Source organism: Pongo pygmaeus, chromosome 9 (genome assembly GCF_028885625.2).
Source record: "Pongo pygmaeus isolate AG05252 chromosome 9, NHGRI_mPonPyg2-v2.0_pri, whole genome shotgun sequence".
Lineage (NCBI taxonomy): Eukaryota > Metazoa > Chordata > Mammalia > Primates > Hominidae > Pongo > Pongo pygmaeus.
The window spans coordinates 128495058-128516436 of NC_072382.2; the positions used below are offsets into that span (position 1 = coordinate 128495058).

Sequence of the window (21379 nt, forward strand, 5' to 3'; positions counted from 1 at the left end):
TTCAGCAGCTGTATGGGTAATGGATTAATGAGGAGAGACTGGAAGCTTGGAGACCACTTAAGAGGCCACAGCAGTAATCCAAGCAGAGAAGAGGAAGCTGTTTAATAGGCAGAATTGAATGAACGTGTTGACTGAAAGATAGAAGGAGAGGGAGGTGTTGATGACTCCATGCTTTTGGTTTGAGAAACTGGATGGATGATGATGTTAACGCCAAGAATAAGAAATCCAGTAGGAGAGAGAAGTTGGAGAAAGGAAGAGGATGCCAGGTCCAGTTTGGGACATACTGAATTTCGGATGGTTTGGGGGACATTCAGGTGTTTCATTGTTTGGACATGTAGGTCTAGAGCTTTGAAGAGAGACTTCATTAGAGATTACAAGCAGGGGTATCATCGGCATTACGGTGTTAGTAACTATCACGGGCAAAGGTGAAATCAGCTAGGAAAGAAAGCACAGAACCATCAGGAGGGAAACACTCAGGGCCAGGCCGAGGCAGAGAAGCTTCTGGAGGGCAGAGACTGAGAAGATGCTTTCATAGCCTGGAGTGAAGTCTGTCCCATCTTGTCCTATCTCAGTTCAGGCTAGAATTCTCTCCTACCCTGGGGCTTCTCTAGACCCCCGGGGCCACTGGACTGGCTCTGCAGATGGCCACACTAAGGCTGCTCTTTGACCAGTGTTTCTCAAATTTGTACCTGCAGATGTTGTATTGTTTTGTTTTGTTTGAGTTTGGGGGAGATGCTGCGAGTCCTTTAAAGAACCTCCCATAGCAGTTTGTGAATACGTATGCTGAGGGGCCTTTGAGTTCTCAAGTTCAGGAAACTCAGACGTGGCCCTGGACTCTCCTTGCCTGGACTTGAGGTAACTGCCTTGGCCTCCCTAAGCCAAAGATGCATCTGAGCCCCATATGTGACCCAGGGCTTCCCATGGCAGCATGTGGTGGTGTTTTTACTACTGCAACTTTTTATTTTTATTTAGAGTTGATTTTTTTTTTTTTCTTTTGAGAGAGAGTCTCCCTCTGTCATCTGGGCTGGTATATAGTGGCTCAACCACAGGTCACCGCAGCCTCGATCTCCCAGGCTCAAGCAATCGTCCTGCCTCAACTTCCGAGTAGCTGGGACTACAGGCATGCACCACCACACCATGCTAATTTTTAAAAAATTTTTTGTAGAGACAGGGTCTTGCTATGTTGCCAGGGCTGATCTTGAACTCCTGGGCTCCAGTAATCCTCCTGCCTTGGCCTCTCAAAGTTTTTTTTTTTTTTTTTTTTTTTTTTAACAGCCGTACTGAAATATAGTTCACATATGGCCCACTTAAAGTATATAATTCAGTGATTTTTAATATATTCACAGATATGCACAATCACCACCACAGTCCATTTTAGAAAAATTTTTTAATCATCCCGAAGAAACCCTGTACCTTTTAGCTATCCCCTTAGCCTCAGCCTCTCCCTCCCCATCCTCCTGGGTTTTAGGCAACCACTAATTTAGTTTCTGGCTAATGGATTAATGAGGAGAGGCTACAGATTTCCCTATTCTGGACATTTTGTATAAATGGAACCATAGACTGTGCTTTCTACTGTAACTTTTTAGGATTTCACGTTCCCATCTGATAACCGAATCTCCATTCTGGAGAAAGGATGTTGGCATAATCTGGGTGCTTTGCTATCTATTATCTCCTCTAATTCTCACCACCTTTTTGTAAAGCCAGCCTTATCAACCCCATTTTACAGCTGAGAGCGCTGAGGTTCGGAGGTGAAATGACTTGTCAGAAGCCCCAGTGACAGTAAGTGGAAGCAAGCTGAACAGGGAGGGGCACCCAGCTCTGTCTGGCTACAGACATTCACTGAGCTGTTGCTGTGCTAAGTGCTGAAGCGGGGCTGGGATGGGGGCGTGAAAACAAACAATCCACCAGCAGCATGCATGAGTGGGTCCTCCCAGAATGAGTCCAGGGGAGTCCCCTGGACCAAAGCAGGACAGAGCTAATTCCAGGAACAACTGCACATTTGCCCACTGGTTGGAGTGAGCCTCCCCCTTTTACTGCATCTCCACGAGGCAGAGGAAGTGGTAGTGGCTTGAGCCCTCAGATACCTGGTGCCCTGGGAACGTTCCCAACCAGATGATTATGGCTGTTGTCACCACCAAGCCCTGTCTTGTCATCGGCCTCAGTGTCAGGCCCTGGGACCCAGAGACACACCCCGTCCCCAGGCTCCAGCTTAATGGAGCTTCAGAATCAGGCCCTGTTACATCCACTGCAGGGAACTTATCATCTCATAAAGGATAAGGAATATTTTTTCAGTATGGTTATATGCGGTAATGAAGCATGCAGAAAACCACACAAGATAGATGGCAGCTTTCACTAGTGAAGCTGAAAACTTGGTTTACTTAATAGTCTATTTATTACATTCACTCTCTGAGCTTACAGCACCTGATTAATATCTCCCATCTTCTCCCTTGCTATACAATTAAAACTAGTAATATGTGATTGCACATGCTGACTCCAGCACAGATGGGTGTGTGGAGTTGGAGGCTGAGATAAGAAGTGGAGAAGGGGTCAGGCACGGTGGCTCACGCCTGTAATCTCACCACTTTGGGAGGCCGAGGCGGGCAGATCATGAGGTCAGGAGATCAAGACCATCCTGGCTAACACAGTGAAACCCTGTCTCTACTAAAAATACAAAAAATCAGCCAGGCATGGTGGCAGGTGCCTGTAGTCCCAGCTACTCAGGAGGCTGAGGCAGGAGAATGGCATGAACCCGGGAGGTGGAGCTTGCAGTGAGCCGAGATTGCGCCACTGCACTCCAGCCTGGGTGATAGAGAAAGACTCTGTCTCAAAAAAAAAAAAAAAAAAAAAAAAGAAGTGGAGAAGGAATGTTCTTCCTGGGTCATGATGGTGGAGTCAGATCCCTTGCAGGTTTAATAAGAACTGCTGCTAAGGGAGTGATCTTACAGAATTAATTACACTTGAGGAGAAAAGGACCCTATGTCCACTCCCCAGTCTCACCCATTGCCATGGTTTCTGGCAGGGGAGTGGTGAAGCCCACACAGAGATTAGGATATCAGTGGAGGTGGCCATACAGCCTTTAATCAGCAAAAGGAAAGATGGCTGGACTTTACCTCATTTGCTTGGATGAGAATGTTTGAAGTTGAATTCGATTACAGTGATGTAGCTACTCAAAAGCCTCTCCCAACTTCCTGCTCCCTTGCCCACCTGCTCCTGAAGAGCTGAGCATTTGGCCAAGTTCTGGCCAATGAGATGTGACGAGAACTCTGCTGAGGGGTTTCTGTGAAAGATGCTTTGCTTTTTGACAAAATGGCAAGGCACACTATGAAAACTTGCTGGTGCTGCCCTCTGCCCTTTCTTCCTGAATGTGGTTGTGATGACTGAGTTTGGGCTGCCATCTTGTGAGCATGAGGATGAAAACATAACACGCCATGGATGGTGGAGAATCACCAGGGAGAGCCTGGGTTCAAGATGACATCACCCAGCTGGCAGCCCAACCTTGGGGTCATCTACTTCTGGACCTTTTGTTAAGCAAACAATATATAGCCTTATGGTTTAAGCCACAGTTAGAAGGGCATTATGTTCCTTGCAGCTGAGAAACAGGCCTACATAATCTAAATGGCTCCATTTATTGAGCAGCATATGCATGTCCTTTGCTAAGCGCTTTGTGTTCATTTTGAAGCTTCAAAACATGTTCCCTTTAAAGGAGCTACTATGACCTCAGTTTTATAAAGGAGGACATGAGTTTTAAGTGTATAAGGTCACACACCTATCCAGGAAATAGCAGAGCTAAGATTTGAATCCAAGTCTTTCTGACTAGAGAGTTATTACTATTAATCATAATATTGTGACTTTGTAGACAGTTCATCTCAACACTGAACTCTGGGAATGAGTGTTACTTAAATTCTGCTTGGCATAATAGTACTCAGTATAAATCACGAAGTTTTTCCACATGACCCACTAAAACAAGGTGAAATTCAGTCTTATTGGTGATTGAAAATTGCATATTTTTACCTGCCTCAACCCACTACAAATAGCCCGGGTTGAAATTAGTTAAGTTAACCTAACTTGCCCTAGCCAATTGGATGGCCAAATAGTGAAATGTATATGAAGGGAAAAGGTCCCAGAGAGAGAATTTGAGTTAAAAGACCGCCAATCTGAGCCTGTGTGCAGCCCATCTCATAGCTTTTGAGTACAAAGCAAGAAGCCTCTCCTTCCGTGGCATTTGAAGACTCAGAGCAAGGTTAAGATGGCTTTGAAACCTGGGTCTGTTTCTCCCAGCAACACTTCTGTTGCTTCTCCTCATTAAAGAAAACATTCCAAGTGTGCAATTGTTCTCTGAGATGAATTTCTCAAAACACACGTGAACTACTTGAGACTATCCTAATTCCTGGAGGTGCCTAGTCAGTGTTGGCCATATAACAGATGCTCAGTAAAGATCGGTTGCCTTCATGACCAGTGAGGGCAATAGAAAAAAAAAGATCTCTTAATGAATATGATTCATCCTCCTAGCCTCAGTGAAAAGGCAAAAAGTAGGCTGTTTTCTTGGAAACGTGCCAGCTAATGGTACTTAGCATGCAAGGGACCGTGTATTGATCCACACTCATTAGCCCAATGCTCATCAACTCTTCTACTGCATATATATATATATATATATATATATATATAGCCAGCAGCCAACAGAGGGACTTGGCCACATGCTGATTCTCTTTCCCCTCCCAGCCCATCAGACCATTATTCAGCAGGAGGTAGTAGGGTCTTCCCCTCCCTCTTACGCCCTCTAGGGCAGGAACTATTTAGAGAGGGAAAAAAAGTCAGAATAAACATATGCAAGGACTGGGGTTTAAACATCCCATGAAGATTAACTTATCTGGAGTAATTGCCTTAACTAGGGGATTTTTAATGCTTTTCAAAGTTTTTCAGAGGAAGAAAAATATGCACAATGAGTCTTAAAGCAGCCAACAGAGGAGATACTTAGAGCAAAAAAAAAAAAAGGTATCAACCATAAGAAGCCCATAGCTAGGAAATTTTAAGGCACTGATTCTAGGGGATTTAATAAGAATGTAATTTGTATAATTAACCATTCATCAATGTCAATTTCATTAAATGAATGCCAGAAATATTACCTTCAGCAGCACGACCTAACAGGATTGGAATATATTATATGAAAAATGAACACTTAGTGGTTTCCCCCACTGCTCTGTCTGTCACAGCAAGATTTGCAAGGCTGAGAAATAATTTAAAGGGTAGTAAATGAAACCGGCTAAGGCAAATGTGTGCATTTTGGTAACTAACCTCCGTCATGATGTATGAGAGTTCATGTCAAAATGTTTTCCTGCAGCAATGACTAAAAGGACTTGTAGCTCTCTCCCAGGTGGCAAAATGTGAGAAATAATGCCAGGAGCTTCCCAAAGGTCCCCCTTGTCACTCGCCTGGATACAGCTTTCTCTTTCCCTAGATAGGCTGCCTAGGGTCTAAGACCAAAAGCCATCGGTTTTTGTGTCCAGAATTTGTAGACCTTCCCTTCATACCTTCAGGGTAGCCTTACATCCAATCACTGGCCTACCTGTCTAGGAGAAGTGATGATTGATGTGCAAGAGACAGAAATCATTCTGAGTTTTATTTATGTTATTGCCTACAGTCATCAGGGGAGCGTGAAGCTTGAGGTAGGTGGGCTGATGAAATATTTGTAAATAGGACTTATTTCCAAGGTTGCTCATGAGGGAGGCAGTGTATGGGATTTATCCATTTCAGTTCATCATAGGAAAAGTGGAGGACTTGGCGGGGGGGCTGTAATAACTTGTCCATGTGTGTGCTCCTGGGAATGTATATACAGACAGACAGACACACACACACACACATACACACCAGATCAAGCACACACTGGAGATCAGTGCTTGAGATATGCAAATTGTTGTCACTGGAGTTGGCCTGGTGCCTCGTGTATAGTAGGTGATCAATAAATATTTGTTTAATTGAATTTCTCTTAGTGTTAACTCCACTCCCATTCTCTTCTGTTTCAGGGTTCTATGAGGCTGATAATATTGGATCAGTACTCCTCAGGAATCTGCCTTTCAGAATCCCAGGTCCTGAAGGACAAGAAATGCTTTGCAAACAAATCAAATGTACATTTAGGAAGATGAAATCATGCAACAGAAAGATTTTTCAGAATTTTTCAGCAACAGATTTTACACACAATTCAGAAGGAAGAAAGAACAGATGAGTTTGGGAATCAGGAGACCAGATGTCAAGACTGGACTACATCTTTATATTCATTTCCAGATTTAAAGTTCTATGTTGTATTTTATTTGATGCAAAGCAATAAAATATTCCTCCCTCCTGTGACCACTGAAAAGGTCATATTTAGGACCTGGGTGAAGGAAGAGTGGGTATCACAGAGCTGCTGTGGAGTGTGTGCACAAATTCTGTGTACTAGGTCTGTGGGCTCTGCAGGACTCAAAATCAATTGCGGAAACACTTCTTAAATGTGTTCCCTCCTATGCATTCTGCTATGCATAGTCACTCTCTCTTCTTTCTAGGTTAGAGTGGGTGACACTGAGCATGTAACCTAACCTCTCTGAAGCACAGTTTCCTCATCTGCAAAATGAGGATGATAATATCCTCCTCCCAGGGTTGCTGGGAGGATGAAGTGAAGTGAATCTGGTGATACAGTGTTGCTGGGAGGATGAAGTGACGTGAATCTGGTGATACAGGGTTGCTGGAGGATGAAGTGAGGTGTGCAATCAATATTTGTTTTTTCCTCCCACTCTTTTACTAGGCCTTTTTTCCCCTCAAATGAGTGATGACCTCTGAGTGCTGAGCTTTTTTGTCAATTTTTTAAAGACAGTGGTCCCCAGTATTTTTGGCACCAGGGACAGGTTTCATGGACAGCAATGTTTTCATGGACCTGGGTAGGGGGTGGTTTCTGGATGAAACTGTTCTATCGTAGATCTTCAGGCACTAGTTAGATTCTCATAAGAGGCACACAGCCTAGATCCCTCACATGCACAGTTCACAATAGGGCGGGCGCTCCTATGAGAATCTAACGCCTCTGCTATCTGACGGGAGGCAGAGTTCGGACGGAAATACTCACTCACCTGCCACTCACCTCCTGCTGTGTAGCCTGGTTCCTAACAGGCTGCAGACTGGTACCCCAGGGCTGGAGATCCCTGTTCTATAAGGCTAGAAAATCTGGTAAGGTAATTCACCCTAAGATGCCATTAAATTACTCTGACCTCCTGAGGTCAAGCAATCCTCGCACCTCAGCCTCCCAAGCAGCTAGGACTTCAGGCATGCACTACCGTGCCTGGGTAATTTTTTTGATATTTAGTAGAGATGAGGTCTCACCATGTTGCCTAGGCTGGTCTTGACCTTCTGAACTCAAGTGATCTTACTGCCTCAGCCTCCCAAAGTGTTGCAATTACAAGCATGAGTGAGCCACAGCACCGGGTTACTTTAGGGGTATTGGAAATATTAAGAAAATACAGCAGGGAGAGATTGATTTTTAGGATTTAAGAAGAACAAGAATAGTTTTGGGAGTTCTGGGAGCTACTTCCAAGGGCATGAACCAAATCTGGAAAGTAGAGTTGGGGTTGTGAAGTATTAGAATGTGTGGATAGTCTAATGGTTTGCAAGTAAGTGGGATCGACTGTGGGGTCTCTGGACAGCTCCCCAGAGGGCCGTGGTCCACAAAGGGAAACACTGTCCCATCCAACTCTGAGAAATGGGTCTGGGCATCCACTGCTTTCACCGAGGGTCTCTGCATGACTTTAGGAAAGTCACTAGACTTCTTTAACCCTTTCTTTCTTATCTGCAAAATGGGAAGAGTAAGGGCACCCATCTTGGAGGAGATTTGGCACGTGACGGTCAGCACATTGCCTGACACATACTAAGTGTTCAACCAATGCTCATGATTGGCCAGGGTACTGGTGGCAGAACCATAAGGATCACAGAGACCTCGGGAACATGGCTCTGAAGGATAGAAGCTGAAAATCAGTGTGCTGATACCACCCCTTTTGTCTATGAGGAGTGAATGTCTCCAGTTAGGCTCCATTCAGCAGGCCTGGCAGCCTCCTTTCTCTTGGGATGCAAACTGCTTATGTGGTAGAAACAGGAAGCCATCTTGAAACCCTCGCCAGGCCCCAGACACGCGTGGGTCCATCTACCATCCATCTACCGGGGTCACCGAGTCACTCCTGCCCAGGTCCCCTTTCAGGGACCGTCGTGGGCTGTGGCCTCAGAGGTCCCTTACAGGGTGGTGGGACCCAGGGCCCAGGGTTTGGCTCCGGGTTTTTGGGCAGCTCCACCTTCATTCTGAAGGCAGCTTAGCATGGCACTGTCTCATCTGCTGACAGCTGTGACCCTGCCACCTGCTCAGTGGGATGGCATCTTGGGGGAGCTCCTTGGGCAGGGCTGCTCAGAGCCCTGGAACTGGACTCTCCCTGTGCAGGGCCGACGGGAAGGAGGTGTGTGCAATATGGTGGGAGGAGCCGGGCTGGAGGCTGCAGACACTGCCTCTGTGCCCATTCTGGGAAAGCCCCTGGGCTTGCTGGATCCATTTCTGCCCTTCTGAAAGAGGGAGTTAGACTAGATTGGGGCTTTCAACATTGCTGATATTTTGAACAGCAGAATCCTTATCACAAATTTGTTGGAAACAGAGAAGTGATACATTAAAAACACATCGAAGCAAAACCTCCTGGTTGAACTGGCTTCCCTGCACCCCCAAAGTTGTTCCAAGGTGCCTCCACAAAGCCTCAGGGCTCTGAGGGTGTTAGGGAAACCACAGGTGTCCATGATGCCTGCCATGCTATGATTTCATCTGGCCGATGTGTCACTTCAGGATTCTGATGAATTTCCCCTACCAGGGCCAGTCAGAATTGACTCACTGATGATCAAAAAAGAGAGGACACTTAAATTAAATTCATTTCTTTGGGTCAGTCTCCTCCTTTGTCTGCACTTTCTGAGAAGGCATTTATGATCCAGTGTGACTTACAGTTATCCTGGTAGGTACTGAAGCTTGTAAAGGCCACCTAATCACTTTGCTTTGATATTCATTAGTCATTTTACACCTCTAAAGGAAGGAAAGGTGCGGCAGGCTGCGTGTGTGGGAGGGGAGAGGTAGTGTTGGCTTGCACCATGGCGGATGGGACCTGGGAAGTGGGAGATGTTGATGGTCTGGTCACTAATGGTCCTCAGCAGGACAGGCTTCTTTGTCCTTGTCTCCCCCTCCCTTTTGTCCTCTTCTCTCTTCCTGTCTCCCTCATTTCTGGTTTCCCACTTTTTCTCCTTCTTCTTCTCCTCCTCTAACATGGAAGGAACGTTAGACACACATTCCTGTAGATGCTGGAGTGGAAAGACAGGTTGGAGGAAATACAAAGATGAAGGACATAGTCAATCTCTTCAAGGAGGTCATGGCCAAGTGTGCAAGGGGACCTCGAAGAAGCCCAGTGTGACAAGGATTGAGGGGTGTGCTTGAGATGTGCTGAGAGCAGAGGATAGCCCCAGCTCTGCACTGGGGAGTCAAGGGCAGGGCAGCAGATGCTTGGGGTCACATGAACACACAATTGAGCAACAAAAAACATACTCACACAGGGCCTCTCTCACACCCAGCACTGGGCGGGTTTTGTGCAGGAGAACTTCTTGAAGGAGACCTGGAGACAGAAATTCTTTGGGAAGGAGATGGGGTAGCTGCCTTACCAGAGGGAGCGGGATTTCTCAGACATCGCTAACTTCCCACCTCCACACAAGCTGATGAGACTGGCTCAGAAAAGGAGTCTGCCCCCAGTGCATAATAATAGCAGTGATAATTAATAATCTATAGTTAATGAGATTAAATTAATAATTATTTTAATTATGACATGTTTTCCTTCTCTCTTCCCCCTGCCAGGGTAGGCTTGGCACTTCCCAGGATTACAGTCATAATGGTAACAGGTAAACCTTAATTAAAACATTCCGAAATACCATGGCTGAGTTAAAGTGCTGTGACATGTCGTTTCCATCTCATTTTGAGCTCTTGCCTATGACAGCAAATGTCTCCCCACCGTCGGCAGCATCTTGGCCTTTCAGAGCTGTTGCCCTCACAGTATTCAGTGATGTTTGCCAGAATGGCTCCACGCCCCTTGGGGGCAGATGGCAGATCCACTGGATCGGGGCCTCTCGAGACTTTTCCCTCATGTTGGGCTCTTCACATGGCATCCTGTGCCTGCTCAATGCTGAATCTACTTCCCATGTGCACAGCTTACTCCTTTGTTCCACTCGGCGCTGCCTCTGTTCCCTTCACCTGCTTCTTCTTAGGCCAAGGTAGACCTGAGGAAAGGATTGTCTACTCTGGCTCTGTGGGCACTGTTCCTGAGGTGTGAGCAAACCCTGCCTCAGGTGGCCCCCAAGTCCATCAGCAGCTCCTTCCCTGTGGTCTGAGTTACTAGCAGGGTCTCCGCGTTCTGCCTTTGCATTGAGCTTCTCCTCCACAGCCCACCCACCTGCAGGGGCTTTCTCACGTGTGACGTGGGCGTGGAGGCAGGTCTCCATGTATTGTACGGCTTTCCCAAGGCCTGCTCCAGATTGGTGGCCTTTTTATGGGGGTTAGCATTCTTTCATTAGTCCACTCACATATTTTCACTCATTAGTAAACATTTATGGACCATTCTAGGAACTGTGCTTGGTGATGAGTTGCAGAGACAGAAGACATCATCCTATTTGTATAAACCTTGTGGGTCTGTGGAAGAGAATGGAAGATACACAAATGAAGGGAGTCCCAAGCTGAATGTTCTGATAGGGTCAGTGCTGGCCAGTGAGCGCAGAGGGTGGGGAGGGACTGTGCGTTCCTGTGCATGTGACCCTACACTGAATTTTATTTTTTAATTATTTTATTTTAATTTTGAGACAGAGTCTCACTCTGTGGCACAGGCTGGAGTGCAGTGGCATGATCTTGGCTCACTGCAACCTCGGCCTCTTGAGTTCAAGCGGTTCTCCTGCCTCAGCCTCCCAAGTAGCTGGGATTATAAGTGCCTGTTCCCACCCCTGGCTAATTTCTGTATTTTTAGTAGAGACGGGGCTTTACATGTTGGCCAGGCTGGTCTCGAACTCCTGACCTCAAGTAATTCACCCACCTTGGCCCCCCAAAGTGCTAGGATTACAGGTGTGCGCCACCATGCCTGGACCCTACACTGAATTTTGAAACATAAGAAGGAGTTATCCAGATGATAAGAGGGGAAGGAAGGTCACATTGAGAAGAGTCACATTCGGAAGGCCTAACAGAGATGACATCCCTGGAACTGCAGTAGAGGAGTGTGGCTGGAAGGCAGGATGATGAGGATGACAGGCCAGAGGTGAGGTTGCAAGTGTGGTTGGGACCAAGACCACAACACATGTTCAAGGCATGTCTAAGAAGGCTCAAGTTCATGAATGGGTGCATCAAAGAACCACGCCCCAGAAATAAGCTAAGTAATATCTACCACACTGTCATCAAACGTGCTGAGCCCTGCCTTGCGCCAGGCAGTGAGCTAGTCCTTATTTTCACACCTGGCTTTCTTGCCTAAGCAAATTCAGAGTCGCCCTAACTTGGTCATTTGCATCACAAAGTTGCCTTCAAATTAGCACAGACAGGGAAAAATTAACACATACCTCCCAACATAACATCCCCAAATTTACCTAGCCCAGAGTTTTAAAAAATTTATATTTTTTAACCTTGATACCCAAGAAAGCAGGCAATCTCACCCAGCTGAAAGCTCTCCTGTAAAGAATTCACAAAAATCCACACCAAAACCTCTAGATATTCCCATGGAGCTGCTAGTTCTGGAAACACTATGGGGGAAATTGCAGGGTTTTCTATTAGTTTGAAGGAGATCTACTTCCTGAGACGTTCTTCTGCTACCATCTCTTGCAAGCTCAGTTCATTGATAGATTAAATCGTTGATATTTTTCCCCATTGCTTCATTCAACAAATTTACATTGCACTCTCCTACATGCCAGGCATTGTTTTGGATGTTGGGGATACAAAGATAAATGCTCTGAGGCCCCTATTCTCAGAGTGCTCAGTCCAATGAGAAACTAGAAAAGTCTGCAGGTAATGACAGGCAAAGAGAGATGTGGTGAAATGGCCACGGGAGCACAGCCTTGAAGAGACGCCCGTGCGAGGCACAGGCTCCACTGCCAGCGAGGGAGAAAGCCCTCCTAGGCCCGAAGCAGCAACAAAAAGCATCTAGAAAAAGGAAATAAAAGGCTGTAGGTGTATCAAAGGTATTCCAGTGCTAGTTAAATTTGAGTGAGAAATCATTTTATTTATGAAAATGTCAAGGGGAAGAAGACGCATAACTTCTTTAGGAATGACTCCTGCCTCTGCTAGTATGTCAATTCCGAGAGGCCTAAAATAATTTGGGCTTGAAGATGGATGGAAGTGGAGAGCTTGGCCTTATTGCCAACACTGTAAATTAACAGTACCAAGAGCAGTTTTCTCCTGCCTGTCCCACTTCTGGTCTCTGGCTACCTCTTCACCCAGCTCTGGGCAAAGTCAGATGATCTCTGATGAGTGCATTCAATCACCTTCCTTTTCCATTTGGAACATGATTGTGCGCATGCTGTACATAAGAGATATTGATTGCAAATAAGTTGTTGACTGGAAGACACGCCTCTGTGGACATGTTTGGGTGGGGGGTGGAGGGGAAATAAAATTAAAAAGAGAGTAAGAAAACACCTATGGCCCCCAGTTGGAAACTTCTCAAATATTTGAAGCTAACAATGTTTTGGTTGCCTATTTCTTTTTTCTTTTTTTTTCCTAGGAGCTAAACGTCGATATTGCATTTATTGCTGAACAAACTAAAATCATAACAAATGTAATAAAAGGAGAGAGTTAGCCTCAGCTTTCTGCGGAGAATGATTGGCACTTTTGAGCCCTGGATTGGTTGGGCCTTTATCTTAGCTGCGTCAGCTCATAATTAAACAATAAAAGGAGGAATTGTTACTTGCTTTGAATATATAGAGTTAGTTTTCTGTAAAGAGGGGGCAGTGTGTATTTTATAAGCCCTGTTGCAGTCCCAGTTTTCTGTAAGAAGGGAAATGTGGGTATTTTATAAACTCTCTTCTTGTCTCTGTCAGTGCTGAAAGACTCAGAGATGACATGATAGCTGTCACAAGAAATTTCTGCTTAATAACAATGAACACTCAGAGCTCTTTAGGCCCCGAAGAGGAATGGAAAGATGATGAGGGAGGAGGAAATAAAAGCAAGAAAATGGTAGGACAGGAAGATTTTTTTTTCTGCTCTCCATCTTGTTTTTGTTTGGCTGACCATAGAGAAGCTATGTAGAACTATGTGTGTGTGTGTGTAAGGGGGAGAGAAAAGAGAGAGAGAGAGTATTGTAATAACGTATTGAGGATGAGCTGCCTGATCTTTGCCAGGTGATAAACTGGCCCACTATGATCTTGCAGGAAATGTCAACAGTCTGAGAATTGTTGTTTCAGGGACTAGAAAAAATCCTGGAAATAGTTAAGAAAGATGATTTTCCAATGGGCCACTACCTTCTCCCAGTGGCTTGTGAGATTAAGATGTGGTATAGGAATTTGTCCCATCTCGACTTGGAAGAATGAGTCACCTTGGAAGATGAGGCTGACCAGGCCATGGAGCTGCCCAGACCCTCTGGGAGCCCAGAGTCCACAGCCTTGCATCTCATGATCTACCATTTAACAGCCCTGTCCAAAGTGCGTGCTGGAGATCACAGGGCTAGGCCACTTCTGCTCCTTGCAAGCTCCAAAGAGGAGGTCTCCTATGCACCCGAGGAGGATGAGTCTTCAGAGTTTCCAGCTGCCTTTTTGTCACCTGGCTCTATCTTACCTTGACACTCCCAAGTGTAGACATGCCTAATTATTCTATCCAAACCCAGCCGGGAGATGGGAAGAGACATCTTGTTAGCCAGTTGCTCTGGTAGCCTGCATTGCAAGGGCCTGGCTTTTATGCAGTTTCGCTTCAAGTCGGTGCAACTAGCTACCTGTCTTCCTGTCACTTTTCTCTGGCCACCTGGGTCTCAGCAGAGGCCCTCCTAAGACTGACAGGTTAGCACAGAAGGTATAATCTGCTAGTCAGATTTCACATGGCTGCACAGAGAATCGGTGCCCTTGACAGGTAAGTGAATAAATATGGGAAGACATTTGCTATTAACTGCAAATGGCAAGCAGCATCTTAGAAAGCTAGTTAGTGAAACAGGGATGGGAGTGTGAGAGTTGATGCTTCTTTTAGCCTCTATTTGTCTCCCGGCCTCACACTGCCTTCCTCTTGCTCAGAGTTCCCCTCTTGCAGTATCTCCTAAGTCACTGGAGGAGGCCCGAGAAGAAAGCCATGACCCCCATTTGTGTGACTAAGATGTTTTCCCAGCATCAGTCTCTCAGTCTCCCCAGTTTCAGCTGCACTACCTCAGAATGGGACCTCTCCTGGCTTTATCTGTAGTGCGGACTATGTGTAAGATCACTGGCAGCGAGTGCTTATGCGCCTTAATTCATGTATTTGCTGATAGCTTATACCCCATCTCTGTATTCTCCATCAGAAACCCACACCCCAGCAGGGAAATTCTTTGAAGACTAAATACTTAACCATTTCTTTGGCTCCAGGGAATGTTTGAAAGAAATTAGTTCTAAGCAGGTTTTTTTTTTCCCCTTTAGTTTCAGAGGAATTTTAGGGCAAGAAAAATAATCCCCTTTTCCTCAGTGAATGGATAATGATGGGAAGTCACCTCCCTTCTCCTGGGATTACCCTGGAAGGGCTCTGGTTGGGAAAATGTTACCTGGTTCTTTGGGGAAGGATGATGGTTTTGTGCCTTATGTTTTGGGGTTTTCTGGGTATCCCTAGGCAACCATCTGTGAGAGCATCTTGGGCTTGGAGTTTTTGTCACTGTGAACACCTTCTGTGGACTCAGGTGAATTCTCCAGTTGGCAAAAGAGGGAGTGTAGGCTTTGCTGACTAATCCCTGAACCAGCTAAGGACAAGGCCTTAGAAAGTTTCGTCTACATTAAAGAAGCTTTTATCTGATGTTGAGAAATCTTTACCAGTAGCTGCTGTCGTGAATACAAGTGCACCTTTATGGCCGACAGTAAGCACTGGGGGATTTTCTGTGAAATCCTTGTCATTTCTTTTACTCATTTTCCTAGGAAGTGAGTTGTGCTCTTATATATGCTCTTCACACTGTGCGAAGTCAGTTATGTGTGTGGCAAAGAACTTGCCTTGGTTTCTAACTTGTTTTTCACTTTCTTTGCAGTGTCTTGATGAACAGAAGTTCTTATTTGGATTAAAGAAACACATATGGTCAATAAACATATGATGGGATGTTCAACCTCATTAATGATCAGGGAAATGCATATCAAGGGCACAAGAGATACCAACCTCACCCACTCGCCTGTTAAGAGTATGGAAATGTGACAATATTGGGTGTTGGAGGGAGTGTGGATCTGCAGAACGTTTTGTACAGTGCTGATGGGAAGGCAAAATTGTACAGCCACTTTGTCATGATCTCGTAAAGTTGATCATTCAAATGCTCCATCATCTATCAATCCCACTCTTAGGAAGTCAGACAAGGGCAACTCTTTCTCACGCATACTAGCAGACATGTATGAGAATGGTCATATCAACACTATTTATACAAAGCAAAACTTGGGGGCAATACAAATGTTCTCTGACAGGAGACTGGATCAATATATTGTGGTGTGCCTATTTAATGGAATAATAAACCTCAGTCAAAATGAATGAACAATAGTCCCACGCAACAATATAAATTAGTTTTAGCAGCAGAATTCAAGTGAAAAAAAAGTCTCAGAAGAATGCATATTGCATGATACTCTTTGTAGACAGTTAAAATAAATCCAAACTGAAAATTCTTCTTTTTTAAAAAAAATATATATGTAGCAGTAATAAAACTTTGTTTGAAAAAAGGGAAAGCAAGTCAATGAAACATAAGATTCAAGAAAGTGCTTAGTTACTTTGGGTAGAGGAAGAGAAAGGATGCATTGCAGATTGATGTTGCTACTCTAGTTTTCTTGTTTGTTTGGTAATTTAAAGAATATTTATTATAGTATTGAAGAGAAATACATAAATGCAACAATAAAAAATCAAATAACCAGATTTTTAAAAAATGGGAAAAGGACTTGAATAGACATTTCTCCAAAGATGATTTACAAATGGCCAAGAAGCAGATGAAAAGATGTTAAACATCACTAACCATCAGAGAAATGCAAATCGAAATGATAGTGAGGTATCACCTCACACCCATTACAATAGCCATTATAGAGGAAAGCCAGAAAATAGCAAATGTCGGTAAGAGCGTGGAGAAATGGGGACCCTTGTGCACTGTTGGAGGTGTTGTAAAATGGTGCAACTGCTATGGACAACACAATGAAGGTTCCTTAAAAAATTAAAAATAGGACGACCATCTGATGCAGCAATTCCACTTCTGAGTAGACATCCAGAAACATTAAAAGCAGGGTGTCGATTCGCACACCTGTGTTCACAGCCACACTATTCATAATAAATAGCTAAGAGATGGAAACAGGCCGGGCACGGTGATTCACGCCTGTAATCCTAGCCCTTTGGGAAGCCGAGGCAGGCGGATCACTTGAGGTCAGGAGTTCAAGACCAGTCTGGCCAACATGGAGAAACCCTGTGTCTATTAAAAATACAAAAATTAGCTGGGTGTGGTGGCACACACCTGTAGTCTCAGCTCCTCAGGAGGCTGAGGCAGGAGGATCACTTGAACCCGTGAGGCGGAGGTTGCAGTGAGCTGAGATCGCACCATTGCACTCCAGCCTGGGTGATAGACCGAGACTCTGTCTCAAAAAAAAAAAAAAAAAAAAAAGAGGTGGAAACAATTCAAGTGTTCATCAATGATGAATGGATAAACCAAATATAGTACACACATACAATGGAATATTCTTCAGCTTTAAAAAGGAAGGAAAACCTTCCACATGCTACAACATAGATGAACCTTGAAGACATTATGCTAAGTGAAATAAGCCAGTCACAAAAGAACAAATATTGTATGATTTCACTTCTATGAGGGTCTAACATAGTCAGATTCATACAAAAAACAGAAAGTAGGATGTTGATTACCAGGGACAGGTGACCCCTCCTTGGATCTACCCACTTTGCAACGTGACTCTGCAGCAATTCCCACCAACGGGTGGAGACTGTTTTCCCAGCCCTTGGATCTGAGCTGGCCTGGTGACTTGCTTTGGCCCATAGCCTGTGGTGGAAGTGAGGCTGTGCTGGTGCTGAGCCAAGGCCTCAAGAAGCTTGCGTGCTCCTGCTCATGCCCTTGGAAACCAGACATGTGAGGCCATCCTAGACCAGACACCCTCTAGGTGACCCTCCAGGTGACTGCAGATAGATGAGTGAGCGCAGTTAAATTCAGCTGTGCTGGGCCAGGCACGGTGCCTCATGCCTGTAATCCCAGTACTTTAGGAGGCTAAGGCAGGCAGATTGCCTGAGATCAGGAGTTCGCGACCAGCCTGGGCAACAACCCCGTCTCCACTAAAATACAAAAAAATTAGCTGGGCGTGGTGGCGTGCACCTGTAATCCCAGCTACTCAGGAGGCTGAGGCAGGAGAATTTCCGGGAGGTGGAGGTTGCAGTGAGCTGAGATTGCGCCATTGTACTCCAGCCTGGGTGACAGAGTGAGACTCTGTCTCAAATACAAACATACAAACAAAAAAACACCAAAAAAAACTGGCTATCAGGAGATGAAGAATGCATTTGAAAGTCAACGAGCAGAGAAAGAGACTCTGCCGGCATGCCATAAAAGCATGCACGTCATGGCAGGGGAACACACAAGTGTGTTACATCCATATGAGCATGCATGTGAGTGCCTGTGACCACACACACACACACACACACACACACCCATAGTCAGAGGAAGCCTCAAATCAGGCTGTTTCCGAAGGGAAAATCTCATTTGTCCACCAGTGACAGCGTATATAGCCTTCTACATTAATGTAAATTGAGGCAGGATTACCTTCTAGTGATAAAGTCACATCTGGCAGCAGAGAAAAAGTGAGTGGAAACGGACACATTTCCAACCATGCTCTGGCCTGGGCTGCAGCCCCACTCCACTGATCACCTAGATTCACCTTTATAAAACCCAGGATCCTTCGGGCTCAGCCTCCTAGTCCTTGCTCCTTCCCCAGATCCCACCCCTGTCTGCCCACCTTGTCTTCTCAGGCCCTCGAAACTTAAGCCGGAAGTCTGGGCAGGCCAGTAGAGGAAGGAGCCGGGGCCCAGGCAGCCACAGGTCAAAGAGGTGGAGGGAAGCAGCACAGCTCACAATCACACTAGGACAACTTGGAAGTTGAATTGGCAAGTTGCAGCAGGAGATGGGAGCATGGGCTCCCTCCCTAAGGGAGCCACGTTCGTTTTTTTTTCCTTTCAAAGTCGTCAGGCAGTAAAAGAAAATTGCAGGGATGGGGAAATAATGAAAAAGGCTCTTTGTTTTCCCCCCAGTCCGAACTCCTAGCTCATCAAACCTTGGAAATGCTCACTGCAAATGGCTGTTCTTGTTTTATTGCTTATTTATGGGAATCTATTTAAAGTGAATTGCACTCTTCCATTGTATCCTAGTGAGCGTGTGCCGGAGTTGTGTCTCCCCTGGCCGTGGGGCTGTCTGGACTGGGGATTCTGTCTGATTGTGTCAGCATCACACTCCGTGACATTTAAAAGTGGTGAAGGAAAATACTGCAGAGGAAGCAGGGCGAGCGTGGAGAATGATTGCTCAGGCCTCCATCAGCTCCAGGCGGGTGCAGGGAATGCTGTTCTAGGGCAGGTTTGGGGGTGCTGACCAGGCCTTCACACAAAGAGGAATCTGCTCTTGTGGATGAATGAATGGCGGTGACAAATCAAACTTTAATCTGGCTCTGCTGTAAGCATTGTGACCTTAGGGCAGGTACTGACTTCTATGAGCCACCTTTTTTAAAAAAAAATTCTCTACAGAGAGGTGAATACTGGGCTGTTGTTAATAATGATGATGGAATTCATTATATATATGAGAGTGCTTACTTAGTAACAGGTAGATGCTCACTAAATGTAAAACTCCCTTATAAGGGTGGCTGGAATGGGGACTGGAAGAGACAGGTAAGTCCCCAACCTATCTTCATTTTCTTAACACATGCCTTTTGACTCAAAAAGAATGAAGGTTCCCTCACTCCTTTGCTTTGATTGGGAGATGAGACGCAAGGCTCAATGCCTAGAATGCTCTATAGCAGGGGTCAGCAAACTGGCTGAATCGGGCTGCTGTTCCGGTAACTAAAACATTATGGGAACCCATCCCTCATCCCCTTCTGTCTGCGAGCCATCTATGACAGCTTTCCTGCTACAGCGGCAGAGTGGGATAGGTGTGAAAGAGACCGTGGGGCCCACAAAGCCCAAAGTATTTGCTTTTTGGCTCTTTACAGAAAAAGTTTGCCAATCCCTGCTCTAATTCATCGGTATTTTGGGGTTCTCCTATCTGTGTGATCGGAAGGTCTGAGCCTCAGAGAAAGGAAGCAGCAACTTGTCGAAGATCACAAAGTTAGTGTTTGAGTTAGAACTGCAATCAGGTTTCCTGATTCCTGGCCCAGTGCTTTTCCATTAACTGTACCATTTCACAGAGATCCCAAAGCCGCTGGGATTAGCTTTACCAAAAAAAAAAAAGTCTCTAAGTCACGTGGCATCTGAGCTCCATTTGATTGGTAAAGCTGGCATTAGTCCCTGCCACATTTCCCAAGGCCCCACCTTCTATAACTCTGCTCACCGCACCGCTGTCTCTCCAGACTTAGCAAATACTTCTAGAGACACCGGTGTGTCCTTGTCCTGAAACGTTTGTGAGTCAGCTGCATTGACTCCTGCTCCAGGATGACGAGGGCCAATTCCCTGATGAAGGGCCATCTGCCTGTGTCTGACTGCCTGTCTGTGAGCTTTCGTGTCTCGGGGGCTCTGCTGCATTGCAAGAAGGAGCTGGGACAGAGCTCTGAGAGAGGGGAAGGAGGCAGGGAGAGGGAGTTTGATTCCTGAAGAATCTTCCTTTTCCCATGAAGACAAGCAAGCTGATGGCCAGCGTAGAGCCACAGCCTGGAAAACTTTATTTTTAAATTTATTTTTGGTGGGGAAAGAGTTGGGTTAGCTCTAATTCACGGCAACCTCCCCAGTTCCCTGACACTGCTGCCTCCTCATATGCTTTGCTAAGAAAGCCTGGATGGGTCTTATGCCTGTAATCCCAGCACTTTGGGAGGCTGAGGCCGGTGGATTACCTGAGGTCAGGAGTTCAAGACCAGCTTGACCAACGTGGTGAAACCCCATCTCTACTTAAAATACAAAAAAATTAGCCGGACATGGTGGCACGTGCCTGTAGTCCCAGCTACTTGGGAGGCTGAGGTATGAGAATTGCTTGAACCTGGGCGGCAGAGGTTGCAGTGAGCCAATATCCTGCCACTGCACTCCAGCCTGGGCCACTGAGCGAGACTCTATCTCAATTAAAAAAAAAAAAGCCTGGATGGCCTAGTGCTTCCTTCTTGCTTAATTTACCCTTCTCCCTCTCTTTGAACCTTCTCTTCCTTGGTTCCCTTGCGTGGTTGATGGTGACATCATCCATCCAATTTCTTATGCTGTAACTTCCAAGTTACCCTTAACTCCTGCCTTTCCCCAATCCCCAGCCTCCTACAAGATACCACATGCAGCCTGCAAACTCCCACAGCTGTACGCAGGCACATGGCCTCTTGCCTCAACTACTGGCCCCACCGTCCAACCCACCTTTCAGCCTCCAGGCAGGTCCTCGCCTCTGCCATCCTCCACATGATCCCCAAACGTTGCTGATCAACACACCACAGCTGGAATCCACAGAGGCACCACAGTACCGAAAGGGTGGCTCAAACCACATTGTATGGCTCATAAGGCCCTTGGCGAATTGACATCAGGCTCCCTCTCCCCCAAAGCCACACCGTCTTCCTGCAGGCACCGCCAGTGGACACACCGAACACCCGTCGTGTCCAACCACACTGTGGCTCTCTACATACAAAGGGCAGGAGCTAGACTGTGGAATGAGGTTGACTAGGGCTTACATCCAGACGCTACTGTAACACTTGCTTTCTGGGCAGATTATCTTCCCTTTCTGAGTCTCAGTTTCTTCATCTGTATTAACGGAGATTACCTAAGAGCTGCCGTGAGGATTAAGTGGTATAATGCACTTAAACACGACAAAAAAAAAAATGCACTAAATAAGTGTCATCTCCTTCCTTTCCAGCCTCTGCCTGCACAAACCCACTGTTCTTTTGCTCAGGATGCTCTGCCCTGCGACTCTGCCTCCTTTGGGCTGTGGCTTAGCATGTTTCCCTCAGCCTCCTGCAAATGAAGCCTTAGTCGCTACCTCCGCTGGCCCCCCAGACT

The 21379-nt window shown here is 45.9% G+C and overlaps 1 protein-coding gene and 1 long non-coding RNA gene across 5 annotated transcripts in view; one reads left to right on the forward strand and one right to left on the reverse strand.

Moving 5' to 3' along the window:
* Positions 1-6342, forward strand: part of LOC129007212 (uncharacterized) — a 29643-nt gene extending 23301 nt beyond the window's left edge. Inside the window, exon 2 of the long non-coding RNA XR_008492259.1 lies at positions 6021-6342. This is a non-coding gene — a long non-coding RNA (uncharacterized LOC129007212). The remainder of the gene's footprint in view (positions 1-6020) is intronic.
* Positions 1-21379, reverse strand: part of KIRREL3 (kirre like nephrin family adhesion molecule 3) — a 592978-nt gene that overhangs the window by 255358 nt on the left and 316241 nt on the right. The gene's annotated exons all lie outside the window — the stretch shown is intronic.